The 17,628-nt window shown below is 38.3% G+C and overlaps 1 protein-coding gene across 1 annotated transcript in view; it reads right to left on the bottom strand.

Moving 5' to 3' along the window:
- The window catches only part of colec11 (collectin sub-family member 11), a 284,310-nt gene that overhangs the window by 9,690 nt on the left and 256,992 nt on the right, over nucleotides 1-17,628 (bottom strand). The window lies entirely within an intron of this gene.

Here is a 17,628-nt window from a genome sequence, read left to right as displayed (position 1 = left end):
GGAGATGTACGAAGCTTGTCCGCATGTCTGAGTGTTTTTATGATTTGATACAGCTGGCTGAAAAGCAGTGCATGTTTTTGTTTCTTTGTACACTGAAAAGTGCTATTAAATGTCTATGTGTTTGTCAAGCCGGTCCCAGCTTCCTCCTTTGCCATCTTTAATTGTTACAATCCATATCTTCAGAAGTGATATGATAAGTGTGGGTGAGAAAGAGATCATTATTGAAGCGCTTTTTTCACTTCACTTTCAATTTCACATTCTTCTTTTGTTTTTGGCGAATTGCATTCTTCGTGCATATTGCCACCTACTGGGCAGAGAGGAGAAAAAACCTAACCTAATATAAAAAAATAAATAAACTGACAACTAGCCCCAGTGTCCACTATGTTATGAAAATACCCCAAAGAAACATTATTAAAATGGATTCAAAACAGAATTCGAATTCAACTCGGTGTTTCAGTTTGAAATACAAATTTCCTGACTGTGACACTGACATGTGCTAAATATGCGACAAAATGCGCTAAATATATTACTGGCATAAGCCTATGGAATATAAAAATGATATCTCTGTTGCTATCTAAAGTTGACAATAGGTTCAAACCTTCTGGGTAAACAAAAAAGAAAATGTTACATTTTATTATTCTCCTTCAAAGATAGCTTAACCTTGTGATGCCCACTGTTGTAATATTACAACATCAATTTTAGCTCTACTAAAAGAAACCTGCACATGTTTTTGTTTCTCTCTAAGACCACATTTACACAGCTAATAGGTCCTATTGTTAAACCTTGCAATGCTATTGGATGTAAATAGGCCTGTTCACCTGGCCATGAACTCACACAACCTGCAAACTTGCCTTGAAGCACATCATCTTGTTTTACTGGACTGGATAAATCAACATTCAAGTAAGTAAAATGTCTCTTTTTCTGTGATTAGTAATATGTCTAGATCATGCAGATATTAAGGTACTGTTGAATGCTTTGATCATATTAGAGCTTGTTATGTCAATGTTGTAATTTTACAACACTGGGTGAAAGGGGTAGCAAAATTTGCCTGTGCACCTTGCACATTACATGGATGAATTGTACTTCTCACCTGTTCCATGTGAAAAAAAAATACTAATAGAAACATACTATTTTTGATCATTCACAAGTTTAAAATGTTTTCTTTGTTACCATTTTGAGTTTCAATCAAAATTAAATGATTATTAAATGATAAGTTCAAGTTGAATTAAAGAATATATTATTTCTTTGAGAATTTGAAAGTATTTGTGTAGCAATATTTGAAACTATCTGTATCTTATCATTTATAAAATATACTTAGCTGGTCCTGTTTTCTTTTCTGGGCTTTGCTTGTTTGCCCAAATATCTGCTTGCTTCATGAGGGACAGGTGATAATGTTCTGGAATGTGGGGGGTATAAGTGCTATTAGCATGATAAGTAGAGGGCACAATAAGCTACCCAGACAGTATTGTGTGAATTCTGTGGAATGGGTCAATTCTTTAAAATGTGTAAGTATGATTGGGATTTATTTGCATTGAGTTTATTTAGCCTGGAAAATAATCAGTGATTTTTTTTTTTACATTTCAGAATGCCACCAGCCAGGAAAGACCGTCTTATCTACAATGTGTATGATGTCACTGATGCCGTCCAAAATGGGAACAGTGACTTTGAGAAGGACTCTGATACAAGTGATGAAGAGGAATGTGGAGATGCCTGTGAACTGGAAAAGGAAAATAAAAAACCCACTGACGCCCATCGGATGATTATGGGGACATCATGCCAACAAAACCAAGCCATTCAAGAACACAGACCATGCCCCGTGACAGGTATCGTTGGCTGAAAAAGGATTTTATCAGTACCAACACTGATTTTTCAGGTCAGGGCTATGAACAGAGCTAAACATAGTAAATGCAAAAGTTTTCATTCAGTTCATCAGGTTTTGTAAATACAATCTGAACATATATATTTTATAATAAACAATTTTTCATAAAAATATGACTTGTCTGATTATCATTATTGTGTGATTATTAGTGTATAGGTATATAGGCTACTGTTATGGGACTACATAAGCAGTACACCCTTCAAATGAACCATTAGATGTTTTCTACATTTGTTCAGACAGTGAGTAAAATCACTGAAATTCTGCTACCCAACAGGCCCAACGTTGCAATATTACAACTTTTCCCTAAAAACTTACGAAAATGTAAAAAATGTAAAACCCATTTATTTCTGCATTAGAGGCCTCCTACAACAACATATAAAAGGTGAATTTTTTTTTTTTTTTAAATGTTTCTATATTTGGGTCTCACAGGGTTAAACCCCCTCTGTTGTGTCAGACATTGCCATGTCTCTCAACGGGAGAGGACAGGGATAAAATCTGAATTTAAAAACTGTGCTGTTGGGTTCTGTGCTCTTGCATTTTTCTCTGCTAAGGCTAAAAGCTCTCTGTGGATCAGAGCCCGGAGAGGATGGAGGCTTGATCACTGGAGCATGACAGCCATAGAGGCCTGTCTGACTTAAGGGCACCTTCAGAAGTATAGCACTTTTTGCTGTGTCAGGATCAGGAGGTTGGCAGGCAGCTTAGCCGATGGACTTAACGCCCATTCAACCATCTCAGCTCATTAAAGGCACTTATTTCCTTGAAAGATTAGTGAATAAATCATACCGTGCAAGGATGCCAACATGTACCTGTTAATCAAGGCATGGTTGAAATAAATCGTGCATTGAAACCTACAAGCCCAATTTCCTGGATGTACAGTAAAGTTTCTAAATAAAGAAACACTGTACATACCAACAACAACAACAACAAAAACAAAAAAAACAAAAAAAGGAATAGGATTGTTCTTATTTTTGCATTCATTTCTTAATCTATACAGTTGAAGTCAGAAGTTTACATACACCTTAGCCAAATACATTTAAACTCAGTTTTTCACAATTACTGACATTTAATCGTAGAAAACATTCCTTGCCTTAGGTCAGTTAGGATCACTATTTTATTTTAAGAATGTGAAATGTCAGAATAATAGTAGAGAGAATGATTTATTTCAGCTTTTATTTCTTTCATCATATTCCCAGTGTGTCAGAAGTTTACATACACTTTGTTAGTATTTGGTAGCATTGCCTTTAAATTGTTTAACTTGGGTCAAACGTTTTGGGTAGCCTTCCACAAGTTTCTCACAATAAGTTGCTGGAATTTTGGCCCATTCCTCCAGACAGAACTGGTGTAACTGAGTCCGGTTTGTAGGTCTTCTTGCTCGCACATGCTTTTTCAGTTCTGCCCAAAATTTTCCATTGGACTGAGGTCAGGGCTTTGTGATGGCTACTCCAATACCTTGACTTTGTTGTCCTTAAGCCATTTTGCCACAACTTTGGAGGTATGCTTGCGGTCATTGTTCATTTGGAAGACCCATTTGCGACCGAGCTTTAACTTGCTGGCTGATGTCTTGAGATGTTGCTTCAATATATCCACATAATTTTCCTTCCTCATGATGCCATCTATTTTGTGAAGTGCACCAGTCCCTCCTGCAGCAAAGCACCCCCACAACATGATGCTGCCACCCCCATGCTTCACGGTTGGGATGGTGTTCTTCGGCTTGAAGCCTCACCCTTTTTCCTCCAAACATAACAATGGTCATTATGGCCAAGCAGTTCAATTTTTGTTTCATTAGACCAGAGGACATTTCTACAAAAGTAAGATCTTTGTCCCCATGTGCTCTTGCAAAATGTAGTCTGGCTTTTTGATGGCGGTTTTGGAGCAGTGGATTCTTCCTTGCTGAGCAGCCTATCAGGCTATGTTGATAAAGGACTCGTTTTACTGTGGATATAGATACTTGTCTACCTGTTTCCTCCAGCATCTTCACAAGGTCCTTTGCTGTTGTTCTGGAATTGATTTGCACTTTTCGCACCAAATTACGTTCATCTCTAAGAGACAGAATGCGTCCTCTTCCTGAGTATGATGGCTGCGTAGTCCCATGGTGTTTATACTTGCATACTATTTTTTTGTACAGATGAACATGGTACCTTCAAGCAAATTGCTCCCAAGGATGAACCAGACTTGTGGAGGTCCACAGTTTGTTTCTGAGGTCTTGGCTGATTTCTTTTGATTTTCCCATAATGTCAAGCAAAGAGCCACTGAGTTTGAAGGTAGGCCTTAAAATACATCCACAGGTACACCTCCAATTCAGTACACCTCCTATCAGAAGCTAATTGGCTAATTGTCTAAAGGCTTGACTTCATTTTCTGGAATTTTCCAAACTGCTTAAAGATACAGTTAACTTAGTGTATGTAAACTTCTGACCCACTGGAATTGTGATATAGTCAATTAAAAGTGAAACAATCTGTCTGTAAACAATTGTTGGACAAATTACTTATGTCATGCACAAAGTAGATGTCCTAAACGACTTGCCAAAACTATAGTTTGCTAATATTAAATCTGTGGAGTGGTTAAACAATGAGTATTAATGACTTCAACCTAAGTGTATGTGAACTTATGACTTCAATTGTATATATATATATATATATATATATATATATATTTGCTTGTATTTAAACACAGAAAACAACATTGTTTCCATTGCTCACTGGGCGCTTTAAGACATTAAGGCATGATTTTCTATAAAGCTTAAAAACATTTAAGACATTAAGGCATGATTTTCTGTAAAGCTTTAAAACATTAAAGCAAGATTTTCTGTAAAGCTACTTTGAAACAAATTACTGTGTACTGTGAACAGCACTATACAAATAAAAATGACTTGAAATGACTTGACTTTATAATGCGTTTTATTTTAAAATAAACATAGGTTATATGCTATGGACAAAAGACACGAGTAAGAAACCCCTGAAAAATTTAAAGTTCCATGGCTCACCGTGTTTTTCCTACACCTTCACATTTAGCAGGTTTTTACATCACAATATGCCTCGCCTTCACAAGTCGATGCATATTAAATGTGCTATGAGGGCTATTTCAAGCACAAGAGAGAAACAAAACCCATTATGAAAGACAGAAGTTAGGAATAAGACAATAACTCATGTAGCTAGTCATTAATACATTAGATCATTTTGTCCCAGATGTGTCAGTTTAAAGTAGATTAATTTCTAATCTAAATACAGAGGAGACTTAAGTCTGTGACCATTAGTAAAAAGCATGTTTTGCATAACAATTTGAATGAAAAATTGACATTTCAGAATTTCTTAGTATTTTGCACGCCCCCCTTTTGCTTTAGTAACAGCGTGCACTCGAACTGGCATGGACTCCATAAGTTTGTGCAAAACCTTATGATCCATGTTTTCCCAATATGATGTGAGAAAGATACAAAGAGATCTTGTGTGCTTCAACAGAAACAGGGAAATATGACCTTGAATTAACATGTTCAATTGATTAGTGAGCTAGAAATAGTACAGAATCTTCAATATTTCTTCTTCATTTTATGTCCTGAATTTTCTTTAACCCAGATTTTCAATGTGGTCTCAAATTTTTGGTCTCTCTATTCTATTCCTTTTCAATTATTTTGATGCACAATTATGATGTGAAATGGCATATGAAACTCTTAAGGAATATTTCACTCAAAAATGAAAATTTTGTCATGCTTTTTACTCATTTACTCATGTCGTTCCAATCCATATCAAATATATCTCGTCCAACATCAGTGTCTGACCTCACAAATGCGCTTCTGGAAGAATGGTCAAAAATTCCCATGAACACACTCCTAAACCTTGTGGAAAGCCTTCCCAGAAGAGTTGAAGCTGTTATAGCTGCAAAGTGTGGGCCGACGTCATATTAAACCCTATGGATTAAGAATGGGATGTCACTTAAGTTCATATGCGTCTAAAGGCAGATGAGCGAATACTTTTGGCAATATAGTGAGGTCAGACACTGATGTTGGACGAGAAGGCCTGGCTCGCAGTCTTCGCTCTAATTCATCCCAAAGGTGCTCTATCGGGTTGAGGTCAGGACTCTGTGCAGGCCAGTCAAGTTCTTCCACACCAAACTCGCTCATCCATGTCTTTATGGACCTTGCTTTGTGCACTGGTGCGCAGTCATGCTGGAACAGGAAGGGGCCATCCCCAAACTGTTCCCACAAAGTTGGGAGCATGGAATTGTCCAAAATCTCTTGGTATGCTGAAGCATTCAGAGTTCCTTTCACTGGAACTAAGGGGCCAAGCCCAGCTCCTGAAAAACAACCCCACACCATAATCCCCCCTCCACCAAACTTCACAGTTGGCACAATGCAGTCAGACAAGTACCGTTCTCCTGGCAACCGCCAAACCCAGACTCGTCCATCAGATTGCCAGATGGAGAAGCGTGATTCATCACTCCAGAGAACGCATCTCCACTGCTCTAGAGTCCAGTGGAGGCGTGCTTTACACCACTGCATCCGACGCTTTGCATTGCACTTGGTGATGTATGGCTTGGATGCAGCTGCTCGGCCATGGAAACCCATTCCATGAAGCTCTCTACACACTGTTCTTGAGCTAATCTGAAGGCCACATGAACTTTGGGGGTCTGTAGCGATTGACTCTGCAGAAAGTTGGCGACCTCTGCGCACTATGCGCCTCAGCATCCGCTGACCCCGCTCTGTCATTTTACGTGGCCTACCACTTCGTAGCTGAGTTGCTGTCATTCCCAATCGCTTCCACTTTGTTATAATACCACTGACAGTTGACTGTGGAATATTTATTAGCGAGGAAATTTCACGACTGGACTTGTTGCACAGGTGGCATCCTATCACAGTACCATGTTGGAATTAACTGAGCTCCTGAGAGCGGCCCATTCTTTCAAAAATGTTTGTAGAAGCAGTCTGCATGCCTAGGTGCTTCATTTTATACACCTGTGGCCATGGAAGTGATTGGAACACCTGAATTCAATTATTTGGATGGGTGAGTGAATACTTTTGGCAATATAGTGTGTATATATATATATATATATATATATATATATATATATATATATATATATATATATATATATATATATAAAATGTGCTGGCTAAAAGTTAGTATAATAATGTACAGATTTTGTTCTATTTTAAGCAAAGGTGATTGGGGCTTTCAAGATCTAACCCCTAGTGTCACTACATCGACACAACGTCTCATTCCCTCCATCAGGGAACAGAGGTTACATCTGTTACCAAGATGTTTTTTTTTTGGCAATTTCAAGCATTGTATAGCCTTCATTCCTCAAAACAATGACTGACTGACGAGTTTCTAGAGAAAGCTGTTTCTTTTTTGCCATTTTTGACCTAATTTTGACCTTAAGACATGCCAGTCTATTGCATACTGTGGCAACTTAAAAACAAACACAAAGACAATGTTAAGCTTCATTTAACGAACCAAATAGTTTTCAACTGTGTTTGATATAATAGCAAGTGATTTTCTAGTACCAAATTAGCAATTTATCATGATTACTCAAGGATAAGGTGTTGGAGTGATGGCTGCTGGAAATGGGGCCTGTCTAAATTTGATCAAAAATGATTTTTTTTTCAAATAGTGATGGTGCTGTTTTTTACATCAGTAATGTCCTGACTATATTTTGTGATCAGTTGAATGTCACTTTGATGAATTAAAGTACCAATTTCCTTCCGAAACAGCAAAATCTGTACATTATTTTAAACTTTTGGCCACCAGTGTGTGTGTGTGTATATATTACAAAAAAAATGTAAACTTCAGCTAAGATGACAGCCTTATTTACTCTATATTGTTGCAATACTCTATATTGCTGCATTACTCTGTGTAGCTTTATTTGTTGTTGTAAGACGTACTGAAAAAATAGAAGCAGGTTCAAATATATTAAGAAGTGTTCCAGGAGTTATTACCATTGTGTCCTTACTGGAAACAAGGCATCTAACCTCAGGTTGCTCCATGAGGACTGTCCCTGTAATAGGTATAATGTCATGCATTTTGTATAAAAGCATCGGCTGAATAACAACTTGCTATATTTGCATACTACACATAAATATGAACATGAACATGGTACTTACATTTAAACACATAACAGACGTAAAATGAAAACAATCAATGTATTACAAGAATGATAAAGTTAATTGAATATCAAAGTAAACACGTGTACTACGTACCACATTTGCATACGCTAGCAACTGCTAGGACACGTTCACACAACAGCAAAATATGGTTGTCAGTCTTGTATTTGAGTGCTTAATACTGTTACGTTCAAACACAGTTCAGTTATTTACAAGAGTGACAGCCGTATTCTACAACTGATCTGACACGAGTAAATTTTAAGAACTCCCAACCGCATTTTCGGCAAACCTGTGCTGTGTGAATGGAACCTGCACTGGATTAGTTGTCTGTCATGTCATATAATGTGAGAGGCACAGTGCTCTGTAAACGCACATCTCATGTGTTTCATGTTTGGTTTCATTAACTCACGGAGACGGAGATAAGAGCTGTGTGTTAACCGAAGATCCAGCCACTGTCTTCCACTGGAGCTGCTCACGTTCGCAATCGAGCAAATAAATGCTGTGCTCTTCACTAGATTAAAAAGCATCCAAAGCTGCTGTCGATTATTATGATCTGATGGGTGAACTCGCACCTCGGTTGCCCTTAATAATTTTATAACATGGCACCAATTGTGATAAAACTTTCTGGTGTTATGGACATCACCATCTTTGATTTTTACTTCAGTCTGTCAATGACTAAGTTCAAGCATGAAACTTTAAATTGCGCAAGCTGATAGGTTCTTTAAGCATGCTGTTAGCCAATCAGCTTGCTTATATTGTATTTGACATGTCAAGCCAATCGGCTCACATGGTGTAAGCTGATAGGCCTTTTCACATGTAATCGGGTAGCCAATTAACTTGCGTACTCTCACTTTGCCTTACATTTAATCAGTCTGCAAGTAAGCCGGTTTCACTGCAGCACGCTGCCAGAGTTTTCTCTGAAAATGCTATTTGCTATTGGGCTTTTTCTTCTAACAGCTTGCACAGTAAGGTCTTCGGAGAAGCAGCAGTACAGAATTCTTGGCAATAGATCTGTTTGGGGGGCTGAGTTTTGTGTTTTCTGATACATGTTTGTGCACCTTTCCTGCTTTGTTGGGGGACTGTTTTTATGTCTAATTGTGCAACAGCATGTCATACATGCTTGTTGCAGCATGCCTTGTGTTCTTTCTGATTGTATAACAGCAGAAAAATGTCCAAATGCTTAACTCAGTATGTCTGTGTATGTTCTAGCAGTAGCAAGTTTCTGTACTTGCTCTGCAGCAGCAGCGTAGGAGATCTAGTCTGCCAAGACCAATATCCAATCAATATGTCATACCCACATTAACATATTAAATCTTTCCAAGAGTTGTCATTAGGGATGTGCACGTCACTGTTTTTAACATTTGGTTAACCAAAAGGTTTTACGAATCAGGATGCGGGAATAAAGAACGTTTATTGCAATGGAATTTCCTCAAACACTACTCAAAATAGCAGCAAATAAAGTGCACAGTGAGCTATGAGCCTAAATAGCAAAATATATAGATCTTCAAATGATAAAATCTCACATTAAATTAAAACAAAAACAATCAAACTGTCACTGCCTGTATATATATGCGCTCTGCCCGGACAGGTTCACATTTCCGTGAGGCAGCAAAAGCAAGTATTAGTTAAAGTTAAAGACATCCGTACAGCACGTGTTAACAGTATATAGAAAACCAGCGCAGATGCACACAAAAGCATGTTTGAACAGCCCCTAACTCACCCTATACTTGAAAAACTGACCATAACCTGGCTGGAAAATTCAACGGTTTGTCAGAACTCATCGAGTTCGGGTCAGGTTGAGGACCTCTATTACATGTGTAGAATAACCGAATAGTGATTTTGGTATTCGAATAGTGGCAAGTCGAATGGTTTCAACCATCCGTGCACATCCCTAGTTGATTAAGTTCAGGCATGAAACTCTGAATGGTGCAAACTGATAGGTTATTTAAACCAGTGGTTCTCAACCCTGGAGGCCCCCCAACACTACACATTTTGGATATCTTCCTAATCAAACATACCTGATTCAACTCATCAACTCATTAGTGGAGTCTCCAAAACCTGAATTGGATGTGTCAGAAAAGGGATATATACAAAATGTGGAGATTTGGGGGGCCTCTAGGAACAGGGTTGAGAACCACTGCTTTAAACTTGAATGTTAGCCAATCAGCTCACTTACATGTGATACGTCATGGCAATTGGCTCACATGGCTAATAGGTAATAGGTCCTTTGAGGTGTAACCAGGTAGCCAATCAACTTGCGTACTCTCAATTTGACTAACATTTAAATTTGCTCAGTTTGCAAGCAGGTTTCACTGCAGCATGCTGCGAGAGTTTTCTCTGAAACCCTCCACCTCCCCAGCAACAAAATTCTAGATCTGCTACATGGGGATTTTATTTATGTCAAATTTACAGCAGTATGTCATACATGCTTAACTCATGAGTATCTTCTAGCTGTAGCAAGTTTTCATACTTTCTCTTGAAATATACTTCAGCAGCGTAGCAGATTTAGTCCACCAAGATTAATATCCTATCAATATGTCATACCCACATTAACATGTTTAATCTTTCAGAGTGTTGTCATGACTGAACTATGGGTACAGGTGTTACTCAAGGCTATCAGGAGAACAGAATACAGTTGTGATTTCGGTCATTCATTCATACAGACAGTATTCAAGACGCTACAGTAAGCTGTTGAATAACCAGGACATTTAGAGACTCACATCTGTTAATAAATATGGTTGTCAATCCCAAACATTGACTGTGTGAACGTGGCCCTATTGTATGAAAATCGGTGAATGGAGCATCCTTTAAAATTTCTCTTTGTTTTCCATAGAGGGAAGAAAGTCAAATTGGTTTGGAATGACATGAGGGTGAGTAAATGACAGAATTTTTGGGTGAACTATTCCTTTAATGACCAGTTTGCGTGGTGTGTGTCTGTGTGTGCGCACATAAAAATGTGTATTTGGTCTGGATATAAAACATGAGTACCCACTGACTGCATTTTCATATTACTCAGACAGGCTGGAAAAATCACCAGAATATCAATGAAGTCTAGAGTCGTACAATCTCAGACCTGCCACAATGCGTGCCACCAGCTATTACATGCTCATACAGCAACATCCATTTATTAGAAGAAAGGAAAAGACTCTTTCATCTGAAAGTGTTACCTCAGAGGCACACCCTATTGTTAATAAAAAACCACACACATGAATGCTGATGCCTTGAGAAATTGCTCATCAGTCCGAGTTTATTTCCCTCTCGTCATGATAATGGTGCTTTATTGTTGGCATAGTATCATTTTCATACAGACCTTAGCGCTTATCTTACATCTGATGACTCGACACGAAATTACTTTGCAGTGTAGACACAATACCTAAATCTGGAACCAGGATATTAGCTGCTGGTGAGCCGGTGGAGAGATCTGGCAGAGTATACTTTTGATATATAATTTCAGCAAAAACCTTCAGGTGAAGCTGAGCTTTGATGAGTCATATAAATAAAGAATAGAGATTGAAAGAGGGAAAAGAAAAGAAACAGAGAGAGACAGGGGGGAAATAGCAGACACTAACATATGGAAAAAATGACTTTCATTCTGTCTTAATGGACAAATGATTTCCATTTCCTGACCCAAAACAATTACCATGCTCTCTCAAGTCAAGCATGTGGACATTAAATCAGCAGTGCAAAATCACATTCAGAAAATAACTGGATGTATCTCCATCAATCACTGTTGACAGACACTTGGATAATACACCTTTTTGGCCATGGAGGTGGATAAACATAATTAAAATGTCAAAATGGGAGCACGGTGTTAATAAAAACTCCTCTACTCTCTTTTCACCCGGAAAGGGTGTAACTAGATCATCGTCTGGCATCCAATGGAGTGCTATCCGAACCCAAAACCCTATCATTGGCTCTTACGTCTGTAATCTCCCCTCAAGAGGTAACAATTTTAGCAAGAGGATTGGATATGAGTGGCTGACCCAGTATCGGGTGTCCTCCGTGTCTTTCCTTTGCACACGTGTCTAAACAGCGACCGGCGCTCTACGAACATGAATCTTTCCAGCGTTGTGCATCAGCGCTCTGACTGAGAGAGATCATTTCTTTCACCGAGTAGCACATATTGCAGATTACGGTTGCCAGGTTACTTAGCACCAACAGTCTAAATGTGGGCACATGCTTCAACCCAGAAATAGAGAAAAATATCTTAGATGCAATCTAGTTAGAGATCACTCTCATGACGGAGACGCTGTTTTCTAAAACATATCGTAATAGATAGGCAGGGAGGAGGCAGTGATGCAGAACTCTTTGCAGTTATATAGGTCACTATCCTCAGGATAGCTTTTACAATTTGGGGAATATATACTACTGTATCATGAGGGATCATCTGAAAATACATTGCTGTAAAAACTTGAGGTTGTGAAACAATTTCTAACTGATATCTGCAATTCCATATATTACGCTTTGAAAACAATAACATTAAGTTTAGATTAGATTAGATAAGATTAGCAACAAATGCAATAATGTGGCATTATTAAAGACCAGAGAATGTGTGGAAAGACGAAAGTTTGCAAGAGCACAACTAAAGTAATCGTAAAAATTGACATTTTTGCTGGAGGCTTCATAGGCTTTTAAATGTTCCAATGTAATTTGCAGACTGAGGCCAGATAATATAGGCTCTCTGGCACTTCTCAGTGGAAAGAAAGCAAGAGGAAGACAGAAGGGGAGGGGGGTGGATACTGGAATCTGTTCAATGGCTTGTGATTTCTCTCCTAAAATGGAGGCTGGTTGGGTGTTGGTGGTGGGATATTATCAGCTCCAGAAGGCTGGCAGTGATCTGAGCTTGATATAGGCATTGCATCTAAAATCTAACTGACTAAGACCGACTCACAAACAAAACAGAGCAGGAGTGAAATCTTTTGCATCATAAGTAGACTTACAAGGCAATGACCGACTACTTGCATACTTGCAATCATATCCAGCACAACTGACCACAACTGACCTCCCAAAGCTTCCAAAGACTCTGAAACAAATCAATACAATAAGTGTGTTTGGGTTCAGAAAAAAGAAGAAGCTTTTATCGGATTTGAAGAGAATTTGTCAAAGTCAAAGGGCAGAAGTGCAGGCGCACTCCCGTTTCTCAATGGGTTAACTAATTCATCCAAATTGAATTCCACTCTCTGAACAATGTTATGGCCAGGAACAGATCAGAATTCCATCTGATCAGTTAACGTATAATTTGTTTAAGTGTCTGCTGTCCCGTGGAGCTTTACTCAGTCTGTGGAGAGTTTTCTCATCCTAATGCATCCATCTGAGAGTGCTTGATGGATCAGACTTGTACTGATAGCCTATTTTCCAAACACAGAGCTAAATGAGACAGCTAAATGTATGTGCATCGCAACTGAAATTCAGCAATGCTGTTTTTCAAGTAAAATGAAAACTGAATGTTTACTCTTAACAAAACACTGTTTATAGATAATTAAGATTCCAAGTGTTTAACTGTTTTTTTTATAACTTTAAGGCCACGTCCACACTAATATGTTTTTGTTAAATAATGCATCTTTTTCTCTACGTTTTGGCCTTCCGTCCACACTGAGAGCATTTCTGACAGTGAAAATGGAGCTTTTCAAAAATGAAAATCTGAAAACAATTACATATTTGTTGTCATGTGGCGCAGTGATGTGATCCATTCAATCCAAAACAATCAAGACGGTGGCCTATTTTTGTAGTGGCACTGTTGTGCCTGCTATTCACTTTGATAGCATTGTTAAAGATAAATGTTACTTTGTACAACCTTCACATTGCATTCCTTAAAAGGCAACGGGAAGTTTACTCGGAATTGCTGTCCGGCGATGGAACACAAGGACAATTGTGTTTCAGACCGTACATGGAATGCCGATTTTTCGCATACACAGTAAGGGCATTTCGGAGTTTTCATACATTTCAGTGTGGATGAGTAACTTTTGGAAAATGCTTGAAAACAGCAGTGGACGAAAGCGTCTCAAAAAACAAAAATGCATTTTCCAAATGTATCCGGATGAATGTGGACGTAGCCTAAGTCAACCTAAAACGTTGCAGCCCATTTTAATTACATAATCTGACATATTTCAAATAATCAACAAGAAAAAAAGGGGGCGGGGTTTGATTCTGTTGATGTGTCCAACATTTCACGGTCTGTTATTTTGGTTGAAGAAGTATATCAATCAGATGAAGAAGTATATCATCTGGGTGCTCCTAGTACTCTTCTTGTTGTTTCATTTTCAATGTGAACACACTTAGCAGACTACTTACACTACAAAATGCTGTAGAATAACGCAGAATTATGCAATTTGGGAGGCAGCTAAACTTTTTCTTCATTTGGAAAAATGTGCAACAATGAATCATGCACAATAACACCAGGAAAGGGCATTGAGAAAGTAAATAGGTTCAGTTTTGATTTCATGTTGACTTTATGTAGTAACTGCCGCTTGCCAAGAGGTTAAGTTTAACTTGTTAAATTAACAGAATGGTGACAAATGTGTGCATTGAAATATGCGTACATTTTGTAAAAAAAAACACTTGAGTTTCCTTGGAGGATAAGCCAAAAACAACAAAACAGTTGGAGCACCATACTGTAAGTCATCAGTAAGAATACTCTTTCACTCCAAACCATGAGATATGTTTAGTGTCCAATCCACACTAAAAGTCATTAAAAAGTAAAACTGTCACAACAAGCTGTTCTGCAGTCTAAATACTGTAATTGGCAAATGTGCCTGTTTCCTCAGTTCTCGCATTCTGCTGTGCACCATATTGACATTCTGTTATTCATAAGCATTACTTGTATTCACACTTAAATGTGCTGATTTGAAAATGTCTTCTGGAAAACAAACTGTTTTGAAAATGGAGAGAGTAGCCTGAGGTCACCGAGAGGGTTTGCAGCTGTAAGTTTTCATGAAGATTGAATAATCAGTCTTTACAAATGCGTGACAGATAGGCCACATACACACTGTTTGCAGCTAAATATGGTTGTCACTCCTCCTCTAAGTGCTGTTCTGTACACATACAGTTCTAAAGGCAGCCCCTCCCCTAACCCAATGAGGATAAAGGATTTATTCATTGATTTAAATGGCCAGTTGTGTATGTGAAATACTTTATCATTTTTGTAAAAAGGTATAAGAGTAATTGTTTTAAAGCAAGTTGCAATTTAGTTTATTTATTGTTTTATATGTTTATGTTTTCTATGTTGATCATTGAAATTCTCCTTTCTCCAAAATTCATTCAATTCATGAACAAAGTCCAGAAGAAAAAAAAAACTCAGGTTATTTATTATTAGGGATGGAAATAGTAAAGAATGTAACAATTCCTGTTCTGATTCCAAATCATCTTAACAATTCCATTCCGTAGTGGTTCAATTATTGATTCTTTTAGTACTTTTGAGAAATCGACAGATCAGATAAAACAAATAAGAGATGAATTTAATGCATCAGATAACACTGGTCAGGCTGTATGTTTCAACAGAGATTATTTAGCAGAGATGGACCACTTCTATTAAAATGGGAGAAATTGGAATGCCCAACGGCAGCCAACGGTCAACAGATGTAGAAAGGAAGTCAGGTAAAAGAGATAATCACCTTTTAGATACAGACATCGCCTGTCAATTAACTCGACAACGCGCATGCTCATTAGCTATACAAGCTGAGAAAATTTCGTTTTTTAGTGTAATCTGAGGTAAAGAAGCACAATTTAAAGGGGACCTATTATGCAAAATTCACTTTTACATGGTGTTTGAACATAAATATGAGTCGGCAGTGTGTGTACACAACCACCCTACTATGTTAAAAGTCCACCCACTCCTCTTGCTTATATTTCTATTAATCAAAAACAGTGTCTCAAAATGACTGGTTTTTGTATCAGCTCTAAAGTGATGTCACTTTAGAGCAGGCCATGCCCACGACTGGTGGCGGATTCCACCCTATTATCATAGATCCTCCCTTGAGTGATCGACACACAGTCTGCCATTTTTTTCCACGCTAGAGCATCTACAGTGAGAAGAATAATGTCTCAACTTCGTAAGCATCATAAGTGTTCTGTTGTTGGCTGTAAAAGTGAACATAAGAGTCTTCATGTGCTCCCGGCATCAGAGCCACTGAAGACGCAGTGGACAAGTTTTGTTTTTGAAGAAAATGTGCCCCAAAACATACCAAAATTTGTCCATTGCTTTGTGAATGAGGGTCAATATAAAGCAGGATTTTCAAAAAAGTTGTCTCTCAAGCATGGATCAGTACCAACTGTTCGTGTTCCAGCTTTATATCCTGAAGATGTAAGTATCGCACTTTATATTTTGTGAATGTTTGCAAATCGCCTTTCCGAATGTGCTTGTTAGCTGATTCCATGGCTAATGCAGCTAAAGTTACCATTGTCTCTGATTGTATTCACGGAGACCAGAGCTATGTCGTTATAGCTTGTTTGCACATGACGTCACGTTACTGCTTTGCTGTACTGTGAAATGCAGATGGATGGCAGGAAGTGATTTTCTACATAAGAAGCACTATCACAAACTCAAAATGCCTATGTTTTGCGTCGTTTACGGTTGCTCATACATATATGGCTGAACTCCGGTATTTACGGGGTCAGTCATATTGGTTCTGATTTGTTGTTGCTATAGTATCCGAAGCATGAGCTGTAAAGGCACAGCCCTCTTCCGGAAAGGGGGCGGGGAGCAGCAGCTCATTTGCATTTAAAGAGACACACACGAAAACAGCGTGTTTTTGATTCCACCCAAAAAGAGGCATTTACAACATGGTATAATAAATGATCCGTGGGGTATTTTGAGCTGAAACTTCACAAACACATTCTGGGGACACCTGAGACTTATATTACATCTTGTAAAAGGGGGCATAATAGGTCTCCTTTAAGATAACAGTGTTGTCAGATTTTACTGTTGATTTGAAATATGTTCTTTGATCGTAATCTTGACCAAACGTTTTTGAGATTTTTGTCTTTCTCCATTCAAGTAGATAGGAGCTGCACTGTCATGACTGTAAATAGCCTCCTGGGAACGTTCCAAAGATGGCCGACAGTGGACTGACTTGCTAGAAAGACCTTGGTTTCACACTCTAGATACAAAAGAACCGTCTTTTAAGAGTCATTCTTTTGAGAATCAGACTACACTAGCTGCACTGTGTAATCCGTGCTGTAGAATCAAAAGAAATGGCTCATAAGTTTGGGAGTCATTAGTCTGGGAATCGGACTTCACTGGTCTCATTGTGTGTTTCATGCTGTAGATATAGTAGAGGGGCAGCGCTGCCACTAAATTGCACAAATCAATGAAAAATTGCACATTCAGAAACATTTAACGGAATTGAAAGTCATGAAAATCATAAAAATGGAACCCGTTCTGAACCGGAACTGGTTTTCAGCTCCCAACAATACTTATTGCTTATTTTGGTGAGGCAAGTTAGTTTTCTTTGGGCTTGTTTTGTTTGCTAGTTTCTCATAGAAGATCTGGCAACACTGCTCTCTTCTTTAAGTGCAGTGCGAGCAAATGACAGAGACAGAGGTACTCATTTGCACATGCGCCAGAAAACTAGCGTGCAGCCATCTTGAAAATGTTGTCTTGGAACTTCCGGTGAAGCGGTTGCTAAATTGATATCTATTGTGTTGATGTCAAAGTGTA

The sequence above is a fragment of the Myxocyprinus asiaticus genome, chromosome 17, assembly GCF_019703515.2.
Source record: "Myxocyprinus asiaticus isolate MX2 ecotype Aquarium Trade chromosome 17, UBuf_Myxa_2, whole genome shotgun sequence".
In the NCBI taxonomy this organism is placed as follows: Eukaryota; Metazoa; Chordata; class Actinopteri; order Cypriniformes; family Catostomidae; genus Myxocyprinus; species Myxocyprinus asiaticus.
The sequence above is the reverse complement of the archived record's forward strand: the minus strand, read 5'-3'. Positions and strand labels throughout refer to the sequence as shown.